This window comes from Sinocyclocheilus anshuiensis, unplaced genomic scaffold (genome assembly GCF_001515605.1).
Source record: "Sinocyclocheilus anshuiensis isolate Anshui unplaced genomic scaffold, SAMN03320099.WGS_v1.1 scaffold1543, whole genome shotgun sequence".
Taxonomy (NCBI): domain Eukaryota; kingdom Metazoa; phylum Chordata; class Actinopteri; order Cypriniformes; family Cyprinidae; genus Sinocyclocheilus; species Sinocyclocheilus anshuiensis.
Window position 1 is genome coordinate 355,815 of NW_015551074.1, and position 6,209 is coordinate 362,023.

The 6,209-nt window shown below is 34.5% G+C and overlaps 1 protein-coding gene across 1 annotated transcript in view; it reads left to right on the plus strand.

Moving 5' to 3' along the window:
• The first annotated feature begins 1,885 nt into the window (after positions 1-1,885).
• ptn (pleiotrophin) overlaps positions 1,886-6,209 on the plus strand; it is a 36,227-nt gene continuing 31,903 nt past the window's right edge. Inside the window, exon 1 of the mRNA XM_016452130.1 lies at positions 1,886-2,042. The gene's annotated coding sequence lies outside the window, so the exon portion shown is untranslated. The remainder of the gene's footprint in view (positions 2,043-6,209) is intronic.

The window sequence follows — 6,209 nt, forward strand, 5'->3', positions numbered from 1 at the left end:
GCTCCAGGGTCACATTTGTTATTGACCACAATATCAGTGAAGTCTGACAGAGAGATGATGCTTCGGACAAACCTTTGATATGTCTAATATCATCATTGATGTTTGTGCAGTAATGCAAGTGAGTTTGTGTTGATGCATGTGAATGTGTGCAGAGAGAGTGTTTTTATGGTATTCAGTGGGCGTCCTGTCTGACGTAGCGGCATGAATTGGAGATTTCATTTCGTTTCATCAGACGCACTCAAAGGCTGCTGAGGGCCCATGGACGCCGGATGGGTTGGTTGTAAATAACAGAGGCCTATTCAGATCAGAAGTTCGTGTGAGGCGACCTCGTGCGCTCTGAGCTTTCCTCGCAAAGAAGGGAAGCAAAGAAACACACATAGAGAAAGAAAGAAAGAAAGAGATAGAGGGATGCAGATGGATGTGTACTATTCATGAATCGGAAATGAGAGGATGAAGGAGAGATGTGTTTCTGCAGGTGTTGAGAGCGTCTCTGTCCCTGACTGCCTGTATTAATATTTCATACTGAAGTGATTGTCTTCATGCGCCGGATGTGTGAGTGTTTGAGGGGTTTTTCTCTCTTGGTAGGATCACAGATGGATCTTCCAGCTGGACTGATGACTTTATTACAGATGTTTCGTTTAGCGCTTCCTTCTGCGATCCTTTCATTGAGATTAGGGAATATCGGGGCTGATAACGAGTCATTTAACTATATGTGTCCCTGGAGCACAAAAGCAGTCTTAAGTCGCTGGGGTATATTTGTAGCAATAGCCAAAAATACATTGTATGGGTCAAAATTATCGATTTTTCTTTTATGCCAAAAATCATTAGGATATTAAGTAAAGATCATGTTCCATCAAGATATCCTACAGTAAATATATTAAAACTTAATTTTTGATTAGTAATATGCCATTTGTGTTTTAACCTTTACAGCTGGAGTCTAAATAGCTAACTAATAAGTCAGGTTCAGTGGCAGCAACACAAGCTTTGTGTTCACGTGATGTTGGCTAGACATTGGCATGTGTGTTTGTGTATACAGGGTGTAAAGTTTGTTGCATCTGGGCACCAACTTTTAACCCTATAAAGCCTGTATCAAGTCCTCTAAATGATCTGTAGGATCAAAACTTTGCTGTAAATATGTCGCACACAATCTACTGCATGTCTTCTGTCGTCTGCTTGATAATTTAGAGTTTTTTATCCAGTCAAAGTGTAATTTTAGTGTAATTGTACAAATGTCCAGCTTCAGCTGGAGCTTCATGAGTCTCTTTGCTGTTAAATCTTGACTGATTTTGATCAAGTAAGCATCAGAATAACTGCAGTAATATCTCCAGATGAACACTTACTGGACTGAAGCAGCTCAGCTTTACTTGATTCTCCATCAATCATGTTTTAGAGTCTCAAATCTGATCCTCAGGATCTTTTGAGGAGCGTTTGTTTCCAGAAGCTTTACTTTCACTGTTCCTCAGCGGAGGAATGATCTTCACAAGCCTCCAGAACATCTCACATCTGAGGAGGAGCCTTTATTTCTTCAGCTCTCAATCACTGCATTATATCTTTGGAGCATTTTAATCTCGTCTTACTAAGACATATTATTGGAGATATAGAGAGACGACTGATATTTATATAATTTTATAACTGCTATGGTGTTATAAAGATTTAATTGATTTACATTACAAGCATCAGAATCTCATCATATAAATATCAGCATCTGCAACAAATTGTATATTTTTGCAAATTTTGAGTCTCTGAATAAAATTGAGCTGTTTTTACTTCATTTTCTCTTAATATCAGTCTATATGAGCCATAAAAGCCAGATATCTCAAATATGATTCAAAACATAAAACACATGCATTTATTTTGGTTGTCTAAAAGTTCAATAAATTGCATTCAGTCCGTCGCTCTCACAGACACCATTAGCACGGCTCTGTGGTGGAAATAGAAAGCTAGAGATAAAAAGAGAGAGAGAGATAGGAGAATAAAAAGAAAAACAAAGAGAAACAGGTGGAATTAGGAAGAGAAACACCAATCTATTCCTCAGACTACAGGTACGTAACTTTAAACCTCCGTCTTGAAGCTCAGAGCTGCCGTAATGCTGAATTCACGACTTCTGCGCTCGTTTAAAGCCAAACAAGGTCTCAGAAAGAGATTTGTGTGTTTTCTTGGAGAAAGCTTGAGCAGATGTCTCCTCAGATCCCGCTCTCTGGTTGTTTCTGAAGCGTGCCGGAGGATGAAAGGCTGAGATAAGCGCTGTTTCTGAGGCCTTTGTGCGCTCGGCGCCGGTGTAGCGATGGTGTTGGGTGTCTTTAGCGTGTCATTCTGCTGTCAGGGTTTAAAGCGTGAGAAATCTCTTCCTGTGGCAGCAGTTCTGAGGTCAGCGGGTGTTTGTGACCTCTGGTTGGCGAAATATAAAATAATGCAAGTTAAAGTTTTTCAGAGTGTTTCAGCTCTGGTTGGAGAGCATGCCTGAAGGTTATGGGCTCAATGTTAGAGCTGCTACGCAAAATCATTGTGACATTTCACCTCAAAACCAAAACAATTATAGTTTGCATTAAGAAAATAAATGCCTATTTTTATGTTTTATGGTATTACATTAAGCGTATCATTAATCTGAATGTTGATTTTCATTAGATTCTAATTACTGTAATTTTTTTTTACAGTAGAAATACTTTATTGTTTTGAAATTAATTATTTTTCAATGTATATTTAAATATTAAATGTTACTTGTTTAGTGTATTGTATTGTATTCTATTATATTGCATTACAGTAATTACAAATTATTTGGAAATATGTTTAATTGTCAAGAAAATAATGTCAATGCAAAACAACTTGTTGACTCTAAAAGCCATTTTCTTAATTTTTACATTTATCGTTATTTTGAATGTTGATTCTTATTTGATTCTAATTGTAATATTGAATTTTTTTCTGTTACAGTAATAAATAATATGCAATGTTTTAAATTTAAATAAATTTTTTTTTTTAAAACAATTAAATGTAAATATTTAATATTTTTGATAAATACAATATAATACACATTTAAAACAAAAAAAATAAATTTTTATATAACATTATTTTTAATATATGCTATATGTTATACATTATTTAGCATTACAATAATTACAGATTATGTAAAAATGTTTAATTGTCATTAAAATAATTTCATAATGCGAAAAAGCTTGTGGATTCTGAAAAGGCATTTTCCTTATTTTTAAGTTTATATCGTTATTCTGAATGTTGATTCTCATTAAATTCTAATTACTGTAATATTGTATTCTTTTATATGACAGTAATACATATTATATAATGTTTTCAATTTAAATTTTGTTTTTAAATATTTAATATTGTTTTAAAAGTATAATTTGATATATATTTTTGCATCAAAGTAAGGATAATTTGGGAATATCTGAAAATAATTTCATACTGCATAAAAATATAATTGATTCTGAAATTTTCTATTACTGCGGAATGTAATTTCTTATTTTTTTTAATTGATTTTGGAGTGAAATCTGGCATGTTTTGTGAGATTCACCCGGCGATATTCTCGTGTTTTTCTTTACGTCTCCGATGGGATGATGTAAATGATATTGTTATGCAGGAAAGCAAGCATTTCCTGTATAAACTTCAAAGTGTTTCCTTAGAAAAGCATTTAAACGGGTTTGCCGTGGTCCACCTTTTATCTGTGCGGGAACATCCCCTCTGGGACGACAGGAGAAAGAGAGAGAGATCAAGCCAAAGCAGCTAAACGAAGAGTGTTTTACCTTCCTCCTTATCAACATACATCACAAATTGTATATTTTTGCAAATTTTGAGTCTCTGAATAAAATTGAGCTGTTTTTACTTCATTTTCTCTTAATATCAGTCTATATGAGCCATAAAAGCCAGATATCTCAAATATGATTCAAAACATAAAACACATGCATTTATTTTGGTTGTCTAAAAGTTCAATAAATAAAAAATTAGATTTTTCAGACTTATATTATATAATATACAGTATATTATATAATGTTTTAAATTTCAGTTTGTTGAAATATTTAATATTTTGTATTGTTTTTAATATATACAATATAATATACGTTTTTGTATTACAGTAATTACTGATTATTTAGAAATATGTTTTATATCATGATGCAAAAAATCTCATTAATCCTAAAAAGTCATTTTCCTCGACTAAGTTTTAAATGCTCTAATAACTGTAATACTTTTATTTTTTTGTATTACATTGATACATATTATATAATGATTTAAAATTCAATTTTAATTTTATTCTCTATATTCCATTATACTGTATCATACTGTATGAGCCATAAAAGAATGATTTATCAAATATGATACAAAACATAAAACACATATGCAGATTTGTTTTGTAGATTTTGTCTAAAAGTTCAATAAATTGTTTAATAAAAAAAAATAAAAAAATTATATATATATTTAAATTTTTTTTTTCTTTCTTCTGACTATGATTTCATATGTCAGGCTGTACCAGGGTTAAGATCAGCCGTGTGCCTGCAGAAAACACATTAAACTAACCAAACTGCTGGAGGACGTCAGTACCTCTAATTTACACCCGTTGTTTGGTTAGATTAGTTATATCATGTGTGTGGATGGATTCGCTTTACTAGTGTGTGTCGAGGGAAACTTCATTGAGTGAAAGGTGCTGGAGTTTAATTTCACGCAGCAGGCAGAATATATTCTGTTTCCTTTCATACTTCTCCTCACAGTGACAGGTGAAACCTCTGCAAATCTCAGCGGCTTACATCTGCTGTTTTCTCTTTCCTTCTTTTGAGAACACCTCGTGCGTGTGGGTGTATCGTCTACATTCAGACTTCCACGTATAGGGCATGTGTGTGTGTTTAGAGAGGCTGTTTTTCCCAGGGTGGTGTGTGAAGTGGGTCGTTCCTGACTGGAATGAGAATAAGCGGGGTGCCGTGCGACCCTGTGAGCTCCGAGCATCGGGCCTCAACGCCGCTGCTGTTGCCATAGTTATCGGTTAACCTATCAAAACTAGTCCTGCTCAACTGAACAGCCACCAGCTGCCACTGACTGTTCTCTCACTTCCAGGCCAAGGTGTGACTCAATTACAAGTAAACGTTAGGCTAATATTATTTTGTTTTATAATGGAGTCTATGCTGTTGATTGAGGTAAACCTGGATCATTCCCAGCACATAGTGAGGCGCTAATGCAAAAATAAAGGTTCTTTACTGGCTTTGATGGTTCCATAAAGAACCTTTAACTTCCATGGAATCTTTCCAATCCACAAAGGGTTCTTTATAGTGGAACAAGGTTCTATAGTATGGAAGCTTATTTCCGCCACAAAACAAAAAATAAAAACTGACTTTAAATCTCACAATTTCAACTTTTTTTCTCTGAATTGTGAGTTTATACACTATAATATGGACAAAAGTATTGTGACACCCCCTTCTAATGAACAGGTTTGACTACTTTAGTAATTTCCCCTGACTGGTCTGCAGAAAGCAACGTCCTAATCCCAGCTGAACACCTCTGGTGTAATTTTAAATACAGACCTTGAGCTAAACACTCATCACCAAACACCAGTGACTTGTACATACACTATATGGACAAAAGTATTGGGACACCCCCGTCTTTAGAACAGAAAAAGGCTTTTCCAAAACTGTGGCAACAAAGATGGAAACATAATTCATGTATTTAAAAATTGTGTTTCCATCTCTGTTGCAACAGTTTTGGAAGTGTCTAAAATGACTGTATGTACAAGTCATTGGTGTTTGGTGATGAGTGTTTGGCTCAAACCTGTTCATTAGAAGGGGGTGTCCCTTAGTGTATCTCACAATTCAAACTTATTTTCTCACGTTTGCGCGTTTATTTCTCACGATTCAGACTCTTTTTCTCACATTTGCGAGTTTATTTCTCACAATTCAGACTCTTTTTCTCACGTTTGCAAGATTATTTCTCACAATTCGGACTTTTTTCTCACGTTTGCGAGTTTATTTCTCACAATTCACTTTTTCTCACGTTTGTGAGTTTATTTCTCACGAGTCACTCTTTTCTCACGTTTGTGAGTTTATTTCTGACGGTTCAGACTCTTTTTCTCACGTTTGCAAGTTTATTTCTCACAATTCTGACTTTTTTCTCACGTTTGCGAGTTTATTTCTCACAATTCAGACTCTTTTTCTCACGTTTGCAAGTTTATTTCTCACAATTCAGACTCTTTTTCTCACGTTTGCGAGTTTATTTCTCAC